The sequence below is a fragment of the Ruditapes philippinarum genome, unplaced genomic scaffold, assembly GCF_026571515.1.
Source record: "Ruditapes philippinarum isolate M1 unplaced genomic scaffold, ASM2657151v2 ctg5558_1_1_1_1, whole genome shotgun sequence".
In the NCBI taxonomy this organism is placed as follows: Eukaryota; Metazoa; Mollusca; class Bivalvia; order Venerida; family Veneridae; genus Ruditapes; species Ruditapes philippinarum.
This window is the reverse complement of record NW_026853609.1, coordinates 42,991-65,269: the sequence shown is the minus strand read 5'-3', so window position 1 is coordinate 65,269 and position 22,279 is coordinate 42,991. Positions and strand designations below refer to the sequence as shown.

Sequence of the window (22,279 nt, the reverse complement as noted above, 5' to 3'; positions counted from 1 at the left end):
GGTTCTTTCGTTACTGATCAGAAATCGTTTTTACCTACAAGGTCAATGTGACCTTGACCTTTGAACCCTTAACCCCAAAATCAATAGGGGTCATCTGCTGGTCATGACCAATCACCATACCAAGTTTGAAGTTCCTAGGCCTAAGGGTTCTTTTGTTATTGATCAGAAACCATTTTTACCCAAGAGGTCAATGTGACCTTGACCTTTGACCCCTTGACCCCAAAATCAATAGGGATCATTTACTGATCATGACCAATCACCATACCAAGTTTGAAGTTCCTAGGCCTTAAGGTTCTTTAGTTATTGATCGGAAACCGTTTTTGCTTACAAGGTCAATGTGACCTTGACCTTTGACCCTTTGACCCCAAAATCAATAGGGATCATCTACTGATCATGACCAATCACCATACCAAGTTTGAAGTTCCTAGGCCTTAAGGTTCTTTAGTTATTGATCGGAAACCGTTTTTGCTTACAAGGTCAATGTGACCTTGACCTTTGACCCCTTGACCCCAAAATCAATAGGGGTCATCTACTGGTCATGACCAATCACCATACCAAGTTTGAAGTTCCTAGGCCTAAGGGTTCTTTAGTTATCACTCGGAAACCATTTGGTCTACGGACCGACGGACCGACGGACCGACAAGTGCAAAGCAATATACCCCCTTTTCTTCGAAATGGGGGCATAAAAATTATTAAAGGGCCATAACTCTGACAAAAATCATTGAACCGGAAAATGCTGACAATATGCACAACAAGACTTGGTACTGATCATTCCTGTAAAGTTTGAATGAAATTGCACCAGTAGTTTATGAGGGGTAGTCGGGACAAGCTTTGGTGTATCTGGCAACACACAGGAACAAGAGCTGTCGGTAGGACAGCAACGCTCGACTATTCTTAGTGCTTGATAGTAAAAACAAAATGCCATATATCAATGGACTTTGAAAATATCTGAGGTATTACAAAATCTTTAACGTAAATACTTAGTCGAAAAAGATGCATAATTCTGTCAAAATGCTTGATACAGTTCCCTCCTACTGTCTACAGGTTGGGGTCATGATGGTGAACAAGTGTGCAAAGTTTCAAAGCCATAAGTCAATGGACTTTGAAAATATTTGAACTATTACAAAAACTTTAACGTAAATTCTAAGTCGAAAAAGGGGCATAATTCTGTCAAAATGCTTGATAGAGTTACCTCCTCCTGTCTACAGGTTGGGGTCATGATGGTGAACAAGTGTGCAAAGTTTCAAAGCCATATGTCAATGGACTTTGAAAATATTTGAACTATTACAAAAACTTTAACGTAAATTCTAAGTCGAAAAAGGGGCATAATTCTGTCAAAATGCTTAATAGAGTTACCTCCTCCTGTCTACAGGTTGGGGTCATGATGGTGAACAAGTGTGCAAAGTTTCAAAGCCATATATCAATGGACTTTGAAAATATTTTGAACTATTACAAAAACTTTAACGTAAATTCTAAGTCGAAAAAAGGGGCATAATTCTGTCAAAAAATGCTTAATAGAGTTACCTCCTCCTGTCTACAGGTTGGGGTCATGATGGTGAACAAGTGTGCAAAGTTTCAAAGCCATATGTCAATGGACTTTGAAAATATTTGAACTATTAACAAAACTTTAACGTAAATTCTAAGTCGAAAAAGGGGCATAATTCTGTCAAAATGCTTGATAGAGTTACCTCCTCCTGTCTACAGGTTGGGGTCATGATGGTGAACAAGTGTGCAAAGTTTCAAAGCCATATGTCAATGGACTTTGAAAATATTTGAACTATTACAAAAACTTTAACGTAAATTCTAAGTCGAAAAAGGGGCATAATTCTGTCAAAATGCTTGATAGAGTTACCTCCTCCTGTCTACAGGTTGGGGTCATGATGGTGAACAAGTGTGCAAAGTTTCAAAGCCATATGTCAATGGACTTTGAAAATATTTGAACTATTACAAAAACTTTAACGTAAATTCTAAGTCGAAAAAGGGGCATAATTCTGTCAAAATGCTTAATAGAGTTACCTCCTCCTGTCTACAGGTTGGGGTCATGATGGTGAACAAGTGTGCAAAGTTTCAAAGCCATATGTCAATGGACTTTGAAAATATTTGAACTATTACAAAAACTTTAACGTAAATTCTAAGTCGAAAAAGGGGCATAATTCTGTCAAAATGATTGATAGAGTTACCTCCTCCTGTCTACAGGTTGGGGTCATGATGGTGAACAAGTGTGCAAAGTTTCAAAGCCATATGTCAATGGACTTTGAAATTATTTGAACTATTACAAAAACTTTAACATAAGTGGTTACGCCGACGCCGACGCTCGGGTGACTACAATAGCTCTACTTATTCTTATCGAATAGTCGAGCTAAAAAACACCTTTTTATCAAAGGGCCATAACTCTGCCAAAAATCATTCAACCGGAAAACCCGTGCAATATGCGCAAGGACTTGAGCTACAGATCAATCCTGTAAAGTTTCATTGAAATTGCATTAAAAGTATAAGAGAAGTAGTCCGGACAAACTTTAAAATTAAAAATTATTAAAGGGCCATAACTCTGACAAAAATCATCGAACTGGAAAATGCTGACAATATGCACAACTAGACTTGGTACTGATCATTTCTGTAAAGTTTGGATGAAATTGCACCAGTAGTTTAAGAGGAGTAGTCCGGACAAGTTTTGTGACGGACGGACGGACGGACAGACAGACGACGGAGAAGTGATCCCTATATGTCGCCACTACTCCGTAGAGGCGACACAAAAATGATAATAGAAACATTTTAAGCATTTAATTTTGCAAATATGTTCATAATTTATGAAAACTCCCAAACGTCCGTAATAATGTAGGGAGTAAATTTTATTGATATGTTTTTTTTTGAAAAGAATTTATACTGTTGTAGTAAGGAGGTTTCAAGGCCACTCTCTAAATGTTGCACAGTATATTTAAAAAAGTTTGTTTCTTTGAAACTGTGTTTTTCTCATTTCTAAGATCGCAGCTATAATTATAAACTCAGACAATAAAAAATGACATGCATGGTTGATTTAGAAAAAAAAATCTTTCCTTAATGATCAGTAGGCTGGGCTATCTATACTATCTATATTAAAAAATTGAGGCACAGTCTAAAAACAGTTAAAAATTGTATTAGGTAATTGTATTGGAAAATTACTGGAAAGATTTGTATCAACATTAAGGGTATGGGAGGATGGGTGAGAATTATAATGTTTGTTCGGGGCTGGGAACATCTGATTAGTTCTATGATAAATTAAAAAATTTCAAGTTTACTATGAAAAAAGAATACAACAAAATTTAGCTTGATTTGTTAACTTTTACAGTATATTAGGCCCCTTTGCTTTATATTGACATTAACAATTAAGTTTTCCAAATCTAAAAATGTTTTCTTACAATGTCTTGTCACTTTAAAGATTCACATTGACGAAATTTTGCCATAATTGTTCCTTTCATACATGTATATACCCACTATATTTATATGACATAAAAAATACCCTAATTTGAATATACACAATTAATAGCTTATTCTTTGTGAACATCAGTAAAAAAGCAATAACAATCAGTTTAAACAAGTTTAATTTTGCAGGTGCATAATTTGACTGCACATTCTGTTCTCTCTATGAATATAGGTATCTGAATAACAAGTGGATAACAATAAATAAAGAAACCATCTTTTAACCATGAACTACAAAAAGGCGCATTATTCACAAAATTAGTTATATACACAGAAGATATTCTTCTACTAACAATGATGAGATATGATATTAAAATTTAAATCTGTATATAACAGGAGTGATCATTATCTTAATTATCAATTAATTCTTAATTATCTCTTAATTATATTACAACTTCAGTTTTAAGTTGACAAATTTAATGACATTTATTATCATAGGACAGAAGTTCACCTTGAAAATGTGTCATTTATCACAAATTTACTTAATGACTTTTAAAACTTTCCCTCAATAATGAATGAGTCAACAAAATTTGTATTAAATGATATTTAAATTATTTAATTCTTGGAAGTTAATAGATTAACTGCTTTATTTGAATGGGATTATTTTCCTTATACAAATATAATTTTTTTCAAATTCAGAGAAAAACCATTTTAAGCTGTTGGGAAGATGTCTAATAAATTATAAGATCATTTAAAATTCATTGAAATAAAAATAAATGAAAAGTTGTATAAATGTCTGATTTTAAAGAGATTGTGTCATGCTTAAAATTTATCACACTGGATTTATAATTGCTGTACAAAAAACAATGTCACTGCTTCATAGAAGATAAAGTATCACTGTATCAATAGTACTGATGGTCTTCGTACTTCAAAACTTATGACCTTTGACCTTTATAATGACCCCTGCTAAAAAAGGTCATTTTCTGGCAAAAAAGATGATCTTTCTATGAATTTGTTCAAAACTTTCAATAAAATTTTCATGGGATATAAAGCACAACTACCTTTTAGTCTCCAAGCTCCAAGTCACCTTGACCTTTTCATGACAAAGTTATAAGACTGACCAAAAACCATTACTCTATAACAGTTCTAAACATTTTCTCATATTGCAGAAACCAATTTCCGATGCTAATGTATTCTTGGCATTGACCTTTGACCTATAAATTAAAAGATTTCTGACCTTACTTAAACTTCCAAACGATGAGCAGAAAAGTTGTAAAAAAAATTGCAAAACTTTGAGGGATAAGCTCAAAAATAAGTTCAATAAACTAATAAAGCCTTTTATCAAATAAGGTCAAGAAAATTTTTTTTTAAGCATCAGTGACCTTGACCTTTTTTTTTATGAATCTCATAACAAGTGTACATTAGTTTATAAAATTATGCATGTATGTCAAAGAAGAGTAACTACATGTACAATATCATACAAAACATTTAATATATCAATAACTACATGTACATACAAAACATTTACTATATCAATCAATAAATATTGGTATCTGATAAAGAAAAGCAGAAATATCTATTTTTAGTCCCAGTGACCTTGACCTTGAACTTGACTTCATTCATCTAAAACTCAACACAAAAATGTTTATATCAATGCAAAGTGAAACATTTAATTACATGTATATTTTAAAAAAACAATCAATGGATGAAATCAATTTTAAATTTCACACACCTACATTAATTTACAGTTATGACTAATAGTCTGTAATATAACATGCTCGATTAACGTCAATTTATACTAATCAAAAGTACATCAATGGCGGGGCCTGACATGTTGCACGTAGGTTCTGTGTGTCGTACATGTAAGCCCTACCTTAACTGCAGTCAAGGCGGATTGAATGACTATGGAAGGCCCCTGATGCATTTATTATCTTATTTATTTATAACCTTTGATTCTAATCTCATTTATTATTAGAAACATAAATCTTTGAGTTATGTAAAAACAACCAACATAACAATTTAATACTGCAATGAAATAAAAGTTACCTTTTTTTATTGACATACATCTTTTGATTCCATTTTTTGTTTGTATTCTAAGATCATCTATTTTTTTTCTAAGTCATCTGATACTTAAACAAACAAACATTGCTTAAATCCCATTCAGAACAAACTCACTGTATACATGCATTTTAATTTCAGAAAAAAATGCTTAATACCGAAAAAATCAACTTACCATTTGTAGGCCAATCTCCTATCTCAGACTGTATCATAATTGGCCACTTTTTGTCAGCAATCTTGATTTGACCCTTTTAAGGTTTTTTTTTATAGTTCTCATAGAATCTTGATCTGCCCACATTCTGCTGACCACACATTTTAAATATAGTGCTTGGCCTTGCTGATTTGATATAATTATCTGAAAAAAAAGTGTGTCATTAGTTTTCAAAAGGTTACGACCATTTCAAGAACATAAACATCTTAATGATGAAATGAAAAGAATATCTTTACTTTTTGATAAGTTTGTTGAATTTGAGTAACACTTGAATTTCAAATGTATAAAGAACTTTACTCATTCTGTTTCTTTTCAGGGGAGACATTCAGGGGAGACAACAATTATAAGGAATGTGCCTTTTCTATATAAGAGTTATCTCTCTTATAATAAGCTCTCCATGTAAACAAAACAAGTAACATGAAAGTCAATGTCTGCCTGTTTAAATGTTTTACACAAGAAATACACACAGAGAAAAAAAACAAGTAGCATAGGCACCTTTGTTATCAATTCATTTTTTTAAACTTTTCTGTTGTTGTTTTTTAAAAATCATGCATGCAAACATTTTACTTGCAAAAAGATATAAATCGTCACTTTAGCACAGAAATAGGTTAACTCCTATTAAATCATATATGGAGTTAACCCTTTACTGCACTAAGGTGACAATTCATAGTTTTTTGCTACTTTTTGTTGTCAATAAATGAGCCGTGTCATGACAAAACCAACATTATGGGTTTGCGAACAGCATGGATCCAGGTCAGCCTGCGCATCCGCGCAGTCTGATCAGGATCCATACTGTTCGCTTACAAACTCTATTACAAGTAGAGAAACTGATAGCGAACAGCATGGATCCTGATCAGACTGGTCTGGATCCATGCTGGTCACAAACCCATTATGTTGGTTTTGTCGTGACACGGCTCAAATACTTGTAGCTGAACTCAATTTTGAATATCTTTAGCATATTTCAACAATGAGTATTTTGCAGACAAAATGTTCACAAAGGTAAACAACAACAACAACAATTTTTTATGAATTTTTGAGAAACCTTGTACAGTTTTTTTTTTCTTCTTATTTTAACAATGAGTAATATTATTATTCTTGTAGACAAATTTTAACAAAGGAAAACACCAATAGCAATAATTCATGAGCTTCTGAGAAATCTTAATTGTAATCTACAGAAAAAAATAAAAGTACGTCATGCTTTTTTCTTGTTTGAATTAGCCTGAAATGTTATGCTGACATAATTATCAAATATTCGGATCTTTCGAGGTAGTAGTTTTTTAAAGAAGCATGACTAATGACATTTACAGAATGTTTTATACCCAGTCAGAGACCTGATAGCATCTTAATATATCTGTTATATACATTAAGCTACATCATTAATTGGTTATAATATCACAAGAAAATATGGTTTAATGCATTAATCGGTGCTTAAACTTCCCACACCAAAATCACCTGGTGAGTACCATGCCGCCTCAAAGACTGGCTGCTGTTTTGTTGCAGAATGAAAGTTACCAAGTACCTATACAAAAATTAGCTATGCATGTATGTATGTATGCTGAAGGAACGCATTCCTAAGTTTATCTAAAATATCATAGTGATGACGAAAATAGATTACAAAAGTACTATTTTTATGATAAAATAAATAAATAAATGATATTCAAAATAAAAATATTGTCAGATTGGTAAATATTTTGCTGTCACTCCTATTTATCCTGTTAAATCTTATAAATTTACCAATAAGATTTCAGCTTTCAAACTGAAATGTAGACAATGTATTTATCAATTGATTTTAACCCGAGGGCTTCAATAAATTTAAAATTTAACAATAAATAACAACTGGTTACTAAGATATACATTGATTCTTAAGTGCACCAATTTTAAGATATCGCAAACCAACAAAATCAATGACCTACTCTCATAAAAACTCACATAAAAAATCTGACCAAAGTCGAGGCCAAAATATCATCACGATTCACCACCCACGCATAAAAGAGACAAGGCTGCAAAACTATTAATAATTTTAGAACACTGACACTCTATGGTAATAATTTTAAAGGTAAGGGAGTTCAAATTAGTAAAACTGCAAACATATCTTATTCTGCTATATTTATACCATGCAGTTAGAAGTGTCATCACAGTCAGCAAGCAATCTATTGAAAAGTGTCATAACAGAAATAAAGTAAGCAATATTGCAGTGCCATAACAGATAGCAAGTAGACTATTTCAGTGTGTCATAACAGAAAGCAAACAAGCAAGCAATTGCAGTGTGTCATAAAAGAAAGCAAGCAAGCAATTGCATTGTGTAATAACAGACAGAGAGTGAGCTATTGCATTATGTCATAACAGACATAGAGTAAGCTATTGCAGTGTGTCATAACAGAACAGACAGAGAGTAAGCTATTGCATTGTGTCATAACAGAACAGACAGAGTAAGCTATTGCATTGTGTCATAACAGACAGAGAGTAAGCTATTGCATTGCTTCATAACAGAAAGTGAGTAAGCCATTGCTTTATGTCATAACAAACAAAGAGTAAGCTATTGCATTGTGTCATAACAGAAAGTGAGTAAGCCATTGCTTTATGTCATAACAGACAAAGAGTAAGCTATTGCATTGTGTCATAACAGACAGAGAGTAAGCTATTGCATTGTGTCATAACAGACAGAGAGTAAGCTATTGCAGTGTGTCATAACAGAACAGAGAGTAAGCTATTGCATTGTGTCATAACAGACAGAGAGTAAGCTATTGCAGTGTGTCATAACAGACAGAGAGTAAGCTATTGTGTTGTGTCATAACAGACAAAGAGTAAGCTATTGCAGTGTGTCATAACAGACAGAGAGTAAGCTATTGTGTTGTGTCATAACAGACAGAGAGTGAGCTATTGAAGTGTGTCATGACAGAAAGTGAGTAAGCTATTGCAGTGTGTCATAACAGACAGAGAGTAAGCTATTGCAGTGTGTCGTAACAGACAGAGAGTAAGCTACTGCAGTGTGTCATAACAGACAGAGAGTAAGCTATTGCAGTGTGTCATAACAGAAAGTGAGTAAGCTATTGCAGTGTGTCATAACAGACAGAGAGTAAGCTATTGCAGTGTGTCATATAAGGTCAAAAAGTTTGCTTGATATTGGCAGCATTTTTTGTGAGCATATATTGAACACAATGCTATTATGTTAAAGTACAGAATGATACATTGACATCATTTGACAGAGACCCACATGGGGTCATCCTCCACCATAAAAGCTGAGAAGGTGCAAATTTTAGTTAACACTGTTTTAGCAAAAAGAAACATAAAATTCTTCAAGATGGCAACAATTAAGAAAATACAAATTGATAAAAAATATATCTTAATTTCCATAAGAAAAGCCAAAAGCTTCATGAGGCTATATGACTCATATGATAATCTGCTTGATGTTGCAGCCTCCCCCCTGATTTATTACGGCCACCCCCATATATATTTTATATATATTTAACTTGACAAAAGAAAAGGATGAGTAATATTTGTGCCTCTTAAATTATTCATGATAACACTGTATTCATGGGGATTTAATAAACTCGGGTATTAAATCATACAGAAGCTGAATACTTAAAGTTACGTCTCATTACACTACCACTAGAACCCTTGTTTAACTTATAAAGTTATACCCCCACCCACAACACCACCTGTTATTATGAGGTAAACTGTATTAATTAATATATACGCCCCTCTTCAAAAATACTATTTTTAGCAACATATTTTTTGTACGATAAAATTTATGATATGAAGAATGATGATGTTAGAATTTATTGCATAATGTTTGTAAAATTTTTATTGATGTTCTTTTTTTTTCTTTTTTTTTTTGAAATGTGTCAGTATGTCGCGGGTTCTAACTGTGTTGTAACTCTACAAATGATAGACATTGTGAGCACTGTGGGAAAGACAGACAGACAAGGGCATATCTACATGTATATACATATCCAAATTAGTGGTCCCATTTTTTAGGTTTTTATTTTCTATTTTTGTCATTTTTTCAACTTTTCTTTTCAGCTTACTTAATTATGAACACCATCAACCTGTCTGACATTAAATAGACAAATGACCATCCATGATACATAGTAACTCGAAAAATATTCTTCTCGTAAAGAATTGAACTCTTGCAAGATTTGAGAATGGACAGCAAAGGCAGAGAAATGCATGCAAAAGTTTTTCGGCAATGTGAAGCATTTATAATTATCAAGGTCTTTCAAATTTCTTTTTGAAAGCTTCAGTGTCTTTTATATCAATGGGTGTTTAATGAAAATCATGTCAGTGACTAGATAAATTGTTAAATAAAATTATGAAACATGAGTTCAGGCAACAAAGGCTGAGAGTCATGCAAGATGCTTCATTCCTGCTTGAAGGTGCCATGAAAAAAACTGTCTTGTCCTGGTTCCCTTCCACTGACAATCTAAAGAAAAGTGAGGAGATGGAACCATGAATAAAATATTTAAATATTCATTTCATGTAGTTCATAGTTTCATGTAGTTTCCAGGCTGGAACATCAACAAGGATGCTAAGCAAAACATTTGCTTTGCAATAGTTTTTCAATAACTATATTCTTTTTACTGATGTGTACAGGTTTGACACAAAGAAACAAATTGCCAATTTCACCTTTCTTCACCACAAATCATCATGTATAATTACAATGTATACACTTTTTTTGCAAATATGGTTATAAATACAGAAAAATAAGTCATTAATTGCACAAAGCATGTAAATTATTACTTGAATCTTGAAATTGTTTTACTTTTCTTGAAATCTTAGTACATTTTTCTGAAGTTTGATTTTCTAGATATATTTTGGCTCATCATTATTCTGGAGGAGTGCAGCTTTTCTTTTTATTGTTTATAAGTCTTTCTTTAAAAAGAACTGGATAAAGAGGCTATTAAATGTTCCACAAAGTTTCACTGTAGTGAGATATGTACTGATGAATCACACTATTTGTAAAGGAGTGTCTCCCATACAGTGAATGAAATACTACAACTTAAACCTTGAAAAGTAAAAATATCGAAGCACATTTTTAAAATGTTTTCACTACTGTAAAATCAGCGATACAAGGCAATACTAAGCTATTTAAAGATTACCAAATCATGCGATTGATGTACACATTCCAGTTGTTCATGACTCAATTTTATTTATAAATATGTAAATTAATTTCTCCTCTCCCATTCAAGCAAGCTTAAAACACCAATAATTAAATAGTTTTAAAGAAGACCCCCATCCCATTTTAACCATAATATTGAATACTCGTATTAATTGATTTTGGTAGTAAAGTTACCCTTGATGTTTTGATGAGTTATTGAAATGTATAAGTGATTTAGGATAATGTGACAGTCAATAAAAAAATTTAATATTGAATTTATTAGAATAAATTATTTGATTATGACAATCAAGCACTTAATTTAAGAAATTTGATATTGAATTTGTAAGTATAAATGATTTGATTACGAAAATCAAGCAATTAATTAAAGAAATGTAATATTGAATTTATAAGAAAAAGTGATTCCTGACAATGTGGCAATCAATAATAAAAAATTTGATATTGAATTTATAAGTATAAATGATTGATGACGACAATCAAGCACTTAACTCAAGAAACGTAATATTGAATTTATAACTCAAGAAACTTAATATTGAATTTATAACTCAAGAAACGTAATATTGAATTTTTAAGTATAAATGATTTGATTATGACAATCAAGCACCTAATTAAAGAGCTGTAATATTGAATTAATGAGTAAAAGTGTTGCAGGACAATGTGGGAGTCATTAAGTAAATTTGATAATGAATATTTAAGTATAAGTGACTTAGGACAATGTCTGGCAGTCAAAAAGTAAATAAAATATTAAAAGTGATCTTATTATGACAATGCATCAGTCAATATGAAAATTTCATATTAAATTTATTAAGTATAAAAGACTAGACTCTGTACTGTTGCCTGCATAATTTCTAGAAATGTGTTCATAGGACACCCCAACATTCCCATTGTTTTGTCAGTCTACAGCCACACAGTGGCTTTGGGGATACATATACATTCTGAATGATATTTATAAAAATTTCGCTTGGACAGGTGGATTTTTTCTTACTTTTACATAGCAAAATATAAATGATAAAATGTAAAGTTATTTTATTTTTACCTGTTCACTGATCGTTCACACTTGGATGGGTGTAATGTCATTGACCATTTACACTTAGATGGGTAAAATGTCACTGTAAATGTAACTGTCACATTATCCTGAGAGATTAATACTTTCTATTGTATTTGTTTACTACTTAGTTACCTGGTGCAAAAGAAAACATAAACAAAATATTACAGCATGATCCTGTCCAGTAACAGAATGAACTTATAACATAAGCTAAATATTTATTGTCTAGCCAACATGGTGTAATACCATTGAAAGAAAAATTTATTTACAACAAAAAGACTTTGTGTTAAAAACCACTCTTCTGTTGAATCACATGAAATAGTTCTCAATATCTTATTGTAACTAATTACAATTTTAGGTTTAAAAGATCAAACACTCATTGTTACAACAGAGAAAGTAAAAAAAAATTCGGTTACAAATCATAGGTGTAACGTAAACTGACGTATCTAGATATTTATAAAAAAAACAAGATACAGCTTTCTTGCATTAAAATCATAAAAATATTTCATTCATATACTGAAATTTTTTTAAAAACTGTACAGAAGTCTGCAAATAATATAGTGAATTCATTTTTTTTTCTGTTAAACATTGTAGAAAAAAATTCTTATTTTTTATATTTTGATTTGTAACGTGGTCTTAAAAGTTTCTTAAAGTTTTCATTGTAATAAATTTTGTAAATGTTAAGTGGTTAAGTGAGCATGACGGCTTGTGGCCACAAGTCTAAAGCTAATAGCAAGCTTGCAAAATTATATTTCTCTGAATATATTGCATCCCAGAAAAGCCTATCTTAAATGTTGTTTTTTTGGCCGTCTGAGCAAAATGTATATTTAACAAAATAAACTGATATTTTAAAAATAAAATCTATCTAAAGTTATGTTACAATAAGCATACAATGATACTGTTGAATTCTGACATGAATGTATACTGAATTCTGGAAAGAAATATATACAATTCAATTCTGAAAAGAATGAATACAACTAAATTCTGACAAAAATGTGTAGAATTGAATTATGACAAGAAAGTATACTGTTTTAGTCTCATATATGTTTGTGGCTAAAATTTGACTAGGATTTTTATTGCTTGAGTCTGACAATAGTATATGCTGCTTTCTCTCTGACAATAACATATACTGCTGGAGACTGACAATAATGTATACTGCTGAAGACTGACAAAAATGTATACTGCTGAAGACTGACAGTAATGTATACTGCTGAAGACTGACAATAAAGTATACTGCTGAAGACTGACAATAATGTATACTGCTGGCATCTGACAAATATGTATACTGCTGGCGTCTGACAATAATGTATACTGCTGGAGACTGACAATAATGTATACTGCTGTAGTCTGACAATAATGTATACTGCTGGAGTCTAACAATAATGTATACTGCTGGAGTCTAACAATAATGTATACTGCTGAAGTCTGACAATAATGTATACTGCTGGAGTCTGACAATAATGTATACTGCTGGAGTCTGACAATAATGTATACTGCTGAAGTCTGACAATAATGTATACTGCTGAAGTCTGACAATAATGTATACTGCTGAAGTCTGACAATAATGTATACTGCTGAAGTCTGACAAAATGTATACTGCTGGAGACTGACAATAATGTATACTGCTGAGTCTGACAAAAATGTATACTGCTGGAGTCTAACGTATATGCTGACAATAATGTATACTGCTGGAGACTGACAATAATGAATACTGCTGAAGTCTGACAATAATGTATACTGCTGGAGTCTGACAATAAAGTATACTGCTGGAAGACTGACAATAATGTATACTGCTGAAGACTGACAATAATGAATACTGCTGGAGTCTGACAATAATGTAAACTGCTGAAGACTGACAATAATGTAAACTGCTAAAGACCGACAATAATGTATACTGCTGGAGACTGACAATAAATGTATACTGCTGGAGTCTAACAATAATGTATACTGCTGGAGACTGACAATAATGTATACTGCTGGAGTCTAACAATAAAGTATACTGCTGAAGACTGACAATAATGTATACTGCTGAAGACTGACAATCATGTATACTGCTGAAGACTGACAATCATGTATACTGCTGGAGACTGACAATAATGTTTACTGCTGAAGACCGACAATAATGTATACTGCTGAAGACTGACAATAATGTATACTGCTGAAGACTGACAATAATGTATACTGCTGAAGACTGACAAAAATGTATACTGCTGGCGTCTGACAATAATGTATACTGCTGGAGACTGACAATAATGTATACTGCTGAAGACTGACAATAATGTATACTGCTGGAGTCTGACAATAAAGTATACTGCTGAAGACTGACAATAATGAATACTGCTGGAGTCTGACAATAATGTATACTGCTGATGACTGACAATAATGTATACTGCTGGCATCTGAGAAATATATGTATACTGCTGGCGTCTGACAATAATGTATACTGCTGGCTTCTGACAATAATGTATACTGCTGGAGTCTGACAATAGTGTATACTGCTGGAGTCTGACAATAATGTATACTGCTGGAGACTGACAATAATGTTTACTGCTGGCTTCTGACAATAATGTATACTGCTGGAGTCTGACAATAATGTATACTGCTGGCTTCTGACAATAATGTTTACTGCTGGAGTCTGACAATAAAGTATACTGCTGATGACTGACAATAATGTATACTGCTGGAGACTGACAATAATGTATACTGCTGGAGACTGACAATAATGTATACTGCTGGAGACTGACAATAATGTATACTGCTGGAGACTGACAATAATGTATACTGTGGAGACTGACAATAATGTATACTGCTGATGACTGACAATAATGTATACTGCTGGAGACGGACAATAATGTATACTGCTGAAGACTGACAATCATGTATACTGCTGAAGACTGACAATAATGTATACTGCTGAAGACTGACAATAATGTATACTGCTGAAGACTGACAATAATGAATACTGCTGGAGTCTGACAATAATGTATACTGCTGAGTGACTGACAATAATGTATACTGCTGGAGACTGACAATAATGAATACTGCTGGAGTCTGACAATAATGTATACTGCTGATGACTGACAATAATGTATACTGCTGGAGACTGACAATAATGAATACTGCTGGAGTCTGACAATAATGTATACTGCTGGATGACTGACAATAATGTATACTGCTGGAGACTGACAATAAAGTATACTGCTGAAGACTGACAATAATGTATACTGCTGAAGGCTGACTAAAATGTATACTGCTGGAGACTGACAATAATGTATACTGCTGAAGACTGGCAAAAATGTATACTGCTGGCGTCTGACAATAATGTATACTGCTGGAGACTGACAATAATGTATACTGCTGAGACTGACAATAATGTATACTGCTGGAGTCTGACAATAAAGTATACTGCTGAAGACTGACAATAATGTATACTGCTGAAGACTGACAATAATGAATACTGCTGGAGTCTGACAATAATGTATACTGCTGATGACTGACAATAATGTATACTGCTGGAGACTGACAATAATGTATACTGCTGGAGACTGACAATAATGTATACTGCTGGAGACTGACAATAATGTATACTGCTGGAGACAGACAATAATGTATACTGCTGGAGACTGACAATCATGTATACTGCTGGAGACTGACAATAATGTTTACTGCTGAAGACCGACAATAATGTTATACTGCTGAAGACTGACAATAATGTATACTGCTGAAGACTGACAATAATGTATACTGCTGAAGACTGACAAAAATGTATACTGCTGGCGTCTGACAATAATGTATACTGCTGGAGACTGACAATAATGTATTACTGCTGAAGACTGAACAATAATGTATACTGCTGGAGTCTGACAATAAAGTATACTGCTGAAGACTGACAATAATGAATACTGCTGGAGTCTGACAATAATGTATACTGCTGATGACTGACAATAATGTATACTGCTGGCATCTGAGAAATATGTATACTGCTGGCGTCTGACAATAATGTATACTGCTGGCTTCTGACAATAATGTATACTGCTGGAGTCTGACAATAGTGTATACTGCTGGCTTCTGACAATAATGTATACTGCTGAAGACTGACAATAATGTATACTGCTGGAGTCTGACAATAATGTATACTGCTGGAGTCTGACAATAATGTATACTGCTGGAGTCTAACAATAATGTATACTGCTGGAGTCTAACAATAATGTATACTGCTGGAGACTGACAATAATGTATACTGCTGGAGTCTGACAATAATGTATACTGCTGGAGTCTGACAATAATGTATACTGCTGGAGTCTGACAATAATGTATACTGCTGGAGTCTGACAATAATGTATACTGCTGGAGTCTAACAATAATGTATACTGCTGGAGACTGACAATAATGTATACTGCTGGAGACTGACAATAATGTATACTGTTGGAGACTGACAATAATGTATACTGCTGATGACTGACAATAATGTATACTGCTGGAGACGGACAATAATGTATACTGCTGAAGACTGACAATCATGTATACTGCTGAAGACTGACAATAATGTATACTGCTGAAGACTGACAATAATGTATACTGCTGAAGACTGACAATAATGAATACTGCTGGAGTCTGACAATAATGTATACTGCTGATGACTGACAATAATGTATACTGCTGTAGACTGACAATAATGAATACTGCTGGAGTCTGACAATAATGTATACTGCTGATGACTGACAATAATGTATACTGCTGGAGACTGACAATAAAGTATACTGCTGAAGACTGACAATAATGTATACTGCTGAAGACTGACAATCATGTATACTGCTGAAGACTGACAATCATGTATACTGCTGGAGACTGACAATAATGTTTACTGCTGAAGACCGACAATAATGTATACTGCTGAAGACTGACAATAATGTTTACTGCTGAAGACTGACAATAATGTATACTGCTGGAGACTGACAATAATGTATACTGCAGAAGTATTATTAATTATTATTACATTCATCAATTATGATAATTCCTCAACTGATTCAAACTTCTTTTGCCTTTCAGAATAAAAGGTAATTACTTTTATGACAAACATATCAAAACCTTTTAAAATTTCAATGCTTTATTTAAAGATATGAATATTTTATCAAAAGGATAAACAATTAATCCCTTTATCAACAAATAACGTGAGTTATTAAATCCACTTTTTCACAATTTACAGATCAGCATAAAAGCTCAATTCATGCTGTTAAAGGAACACAACTAAGGTTCAAATGCTTAAAATAATAAAATTTGAATTTCTGACATAGATTAGCTGGGGCACTTAAATCAGAAATATATGTATCAGACAATTAAGAAATATACTTAGAATTAAATTGAAAATTGTATTTTTGAGCTTTTTCTTATCTCAGTTTGAGTGAAAAGCATTTCCAGTTTAGGCCATTTTTCACAACTAAAATAATTATTCAGGGGAAACAGAGCATGCGAATGATCTGAAATATCACACACAAGTTATTGGTCTAGACCAACATCAAATGGAACATTTAAATCTTGAAAACTTATTTCTAGTCCCGTCATGTCAAACTACATCAGTGGAGTCCCTTTAAGATCTATACTACAAACAGGTTGTCCATTTAAGGTAATGTTACTCATCACAAGCTACGTGACCAGCTTAACAACACACGTTTATATCATTAACTTGATGTTCATATTTTGTTTAATGACAACGCACTCAGACGAGGTTAACTAGTGCATTTTGCTTGAGTATGTGCTAACAGCTTTAATCGGCTTTTCTAGTATATATACTAAAAAGTGTAACCATTTCTATTTTTAGACTATTTCAACTATTTTAGGACACTAACCACCACATTTTTTTAGTTCACTTATAGAAATCAAGTTATTTGGTCAACTCTTAATTCTTTGTTATGACTTAGATTTGATAAGTTTCGTAACAATTGACAAAAGGCGTGCCGATTTTTAACCCTAATAGCCGTGAAAAAGTTCTATCTACTGACGTACGAGCCAACGAAATTAAAAGGTGTTATAGGACATTTTAATATATAGAGAATTTAATCGTCGTAAAGATCTTTTATGGCATTCAGACAGTGGTTCAATGGTAACTATGATTTTTTATTTTAATATTTCTTCCCATTTACCTCAGTGAAATGAACAGATCTGGAAATGACCGGTATAAGGTCTTTCTTGCAGTGACAAATATTCTTATGAAATTAGAGAAAACAAAAAGAAACAAAGCCAAAGAAAGATAATAAAATATATTATATTAAGGCAAACCAATAAATGACAAATTATTGTCAGGCATCCTAAATTCCCCACCCTAGAATATACACCATTCTTGCTTATGTCCCTAAGTCTCATGAGATACTTGTATCCATTGACAAAGAAAATAATTGCATTTTTGTTAAACATCAAACTCTGCAAAATTTCTTCAACATGCAAGTTTGTAATTGGCGTCCGCGCCGAAGCGCGGCGCTCTTATGGAATGAGATCAGATTTTGTGAAAGGGCGACAGCAACTTCTCGAGCCTTTTAGTCGGTCATAATAAAAGCCGAAAATTCCGATCGGTATGAGGGTGCTTGATTATTAAATAAGAATGAAATGTCGCGATATGTTACAATGAATTTTCGCAATGCAAACATTTACAAATGAAATAACCTTTTCCGTCAATAAATCGCGCTCTTCGGGGTTTTTTATTTATCATTTTGTAGTACACAGTCGGTTATCATGTCATGGTATGTTATTGTTGTACATGTATCCTAGAATGATCAGTTGATGACCTAAATATTCCAAAAACCTATTTATAGATATATCTTTTTATCACTCCTATCGGTAAATGCCGGTCTCTCCCGGTCTATTTTTGACCAGGATTTACTAGTGACCGGCGAATAGTACCACACGTTTATTGTCCGGTCTCTCCCGATTTTGGAGTAGATGTTTGATATCGTTACAATTGGAAAAAAACAACAATAGCATGTTTCATTTTATCTATATTAGATAAAAACAATAAATATGTACACGGATTTATATGTAATATAAATCCGTGATATGTACAATAATTGAGAAAAAGGTACATTTTTTATGGTATTAAAATGACATTATCAACTTTGAAACATTTTATTTTAATTATTCAATTTGTTATCCGTGTTTAGTAAAGATGCCGAGGAATTATTCAAAGTTACAAAATTAGATTTTATGAATTATTCAATTGATCGATAATTTAAAAAATGATAAAGAAAAATACAATGTACATGTACATGGTTTAAGAATAAACAATATTATATATTGAAAGATAAACCATAATTTACTGACTTTTTCCAGTTAAGCTTTTACTTATAATCGTCGGTCAATATGACAATTGAATTCTTAAAATTTATTTTACAATTTTAATAAAAAAGAGTAGTAAAAACTCAGTATTAAAATAGCACATAAAACACAAAAAAGAATAAAAGAAAAACAATATTCATAAAATTTGTATTTTTTTTAAATTAAAATTAATAGATATTACAATTATTGTATAATAAACAATTATGCTCAACATAATCAACATAGTAATATAACCAGTGTCATATTTTTACTAACTTAAAGTGTGAACAGATACCTTAAGGGGGTCTTCGCTAATAGCGATAACATGTACATAATAAGGGACAAATGTGTGGTACGTGTTGATCATGCGTTACACATATGGATTATAAATGATTGCATACATGTATATCCGTTGCTATTAATAACCACGATCATAAAGAAATAACAAGTAATATTCTAATCTCTAGCATGCCAATCAAAGTTCATAATGAACAATGTCTTTCGTCCGCTCATTCATAAGTGGTATACATTTCTGGTAGTTTATAAGAATATCTTGTCATCATATGTGTACTAGTTCATCTTCACTTGCTGCATTTCTTGCTTGGACGCCCTTTGATGCTTTGCATCAATGCTTTTCTTGTATAAGACAGTATAATGCCATCACACTTCTGAATGCTGGGAAAAGTAGGGTATCTCTGAATGCTGGGATGAGTAGGGTATATTTGGATGCTGGGATAAGTAGGATATCTCTGCGTGCTGGGATAAGTAGGATATCTCTGGATGATGGGATAAGTAGGATATCTCTGAATGCAGGGATCAGTAGGATATTTCTGGATGATGGGATAAGTAGGATATCTCTGGATGATGGGACAAGTAGAATATCTCTGGATGATGGGATAAGTAGGATATCTCTGGATGATGGGATAAGTAGGATATCTCTGCATGCTGGGATAAGTAGGATATCTCTGGATAATGGGATAAGTAGGATATTTCTGGATGATGGGATAAGTAGGATATCTCTGGATGCAGGGATCAGTATGATATTTCTGGATGATGGGACAAGTAGAATATCTCTGGATGATGGGATAAGTAGGATATCTCTGGATGATGAGACAAGTAGGATATCTCTGGATGATGGGATAAGTAGGATATTTCTGGATGATGGGATAAGTAGGATATCTCTGGATGCAGGGACAAGTAGGATATCTCTGGATGCTAATACAAGTAAGATATCTAAGAATGCCAGTACAAGTAGGATATCTCTGGATGCTGGGATAAGTAGGATATCTCTGGATGCTGGGATAAGTAGGATATCTATGGATGCCTGGATAAGTAGGATATCTATATAGATGCCTGGATAAGTAGGATATCTCTGGATGCCAGGATAAGTAGGATATCTCTGGATGCTGGGATAAGTAGGATATCTATGGATGCCTGGATAAGTAGGATATCTATGGATGCCTGGATAAGTAGGATATCTCTGGATGCCAGGATAAGTAGGATATCTCTGGATGATGGGATAAGTAGGATATCTCTGGATGATGGGATAAGTAGGATATTTCTGGATGATGGGATAAGTAGGATATCTCTGGATGCAGGGACAAGTAGGATATCTCTGGATGCTAAAACAAGTAAGATATCTCAGAATGCCAGTACAAGTAGGATATCTCTGGATGCTGGGATAAGTAGGATATCTCTGGATGCTTGGATAAGTAGGATATCTATGGATGCCTGGATAAGTAGGATATCTATAGATGCCTGGATAAGAAGGATATCTCTGGATGCCAGGATAAGAAGGATATCTCTGGATGCTGGGATGAGTAGGATATTTCTGGATGCCAAGATAAGTAGGATATCTATAGATGCCTGGATAAGTAGGATATCTCTGGATGCCAGGATAAGAAGGATATCTCTGGATGATGGGATAAGTAGGATATTTCTGGATGATGGGATAAGTAGGATATCTCTGCATGCTGGGATAAGTAAAATATCTGGATACCAGGATAAGTAGGATATCTCTGGATGCCAGGATAAGTAGGATATCTCTGGATGCCAGGATAAGTAGGATATCTCTGGATGCCAGGATAAGTAGGATATCTCTGGATGCCAGGATAAGTAGGATATCTCTGGATGCCAGGATAAGTAGGATATCTCTGGATGCTGGGATAAGTTGGATATTTCTGGATGCCAGGATAAGTAAAATATCTCTGGATGCCAGGATAAGTAGGATATTTCTGGATGCTGGGATAAGTAGGATATCTCTGGCTGTTGGGATAAGTAGGATATCTTTGGATGATGGGATAAGTAAAATATCTCTAAAAATATCAAGAACTTTCTAATTGTTTTCAAATAAAACTTAATGCATCTTCAAATTCCACTAAAAGGGATTTTGTGCATAAGAAACGAATTGTTATAATACATTTATAATTCAGTGGTCAATCTCGCCCACTGACAACTATTATAAGCAAACTATAGGCCAATTCTAATATCATTTATCATCTGGTAACAGGATATACTTCCTCAAATAAATAACATCATGACGAAAAATAAATTCTTTCAAATCCTATGATTTATTTGTATTCCGGTATTTAAACAAAATATAAAAATATTTAAACAATGAATTTCACTCAATAAAAATCTGTACTTAAAGAGATAAAAATTTGAAGTGCTTATTGGAACATGTACTTCAGTGTAAACAACGCCCTATTTATGTACTAAAGGTTAAATTTATAAATAATTAAGCGTCCAATTTTAAAGGTTGTGTTAAAACCTTAAGGCTCTAAAATGTCGTCAAAGATCGGCCGCAGCGTGAAGACAGCATGGTGAAAAATAGCGTTGGAGTGACGTCATATATGCCCATTAACACTGTATACAATGAAAGGTATAATAATGTGGTCAGATCAGATTTATAATACATACTTACGATTAACCATTTAACTTTTACGGTAGCTACAAAAACCGCCATACAGACAGTATAAATGAACAAGTTAAATGTTAATAACACGTAGACTTGAAATAAGTGTTTAAGAGTCGAACAGAGAATTATTTATTAAAGCTAAGTGGTGGAAAGTAAAACATATCTCTCAGTTAAATCTAAGTATATTGTGGATATACAAAACAATTGAATTTAATATTTTTTCAGACAGGT

General features: G+C 33.0%; 1 protein-coding gene across 2 annotated transcripts in view; it reads right to left on the bottom strand.

Moving 5' to 3' along the window:
• Positions 1-5,744, bottom strand: part of LOC132737340 (prostaglandin G/H synthase 2-like) — a 47,219-nt gene extending 41,475 nt beyond the window's left edge. Inside the window, exon 1 of one of the 2 annotated variants that reach the window (XM_060724609.1) lies at positions 5,630-5,744. The gene's annotated coding sequence lies outside the window, so the exon portion shown is untranslated. Of the gene's footprint in view, positions 1-4,457; positions 4,482-5,629 lie in introns of those variants that run through there. The other variant, XM_060724610.1, reaches the window with a different exon arrangement.
• Positions 5,745-22,279: the final 16,535 nt, after the last annotated feature.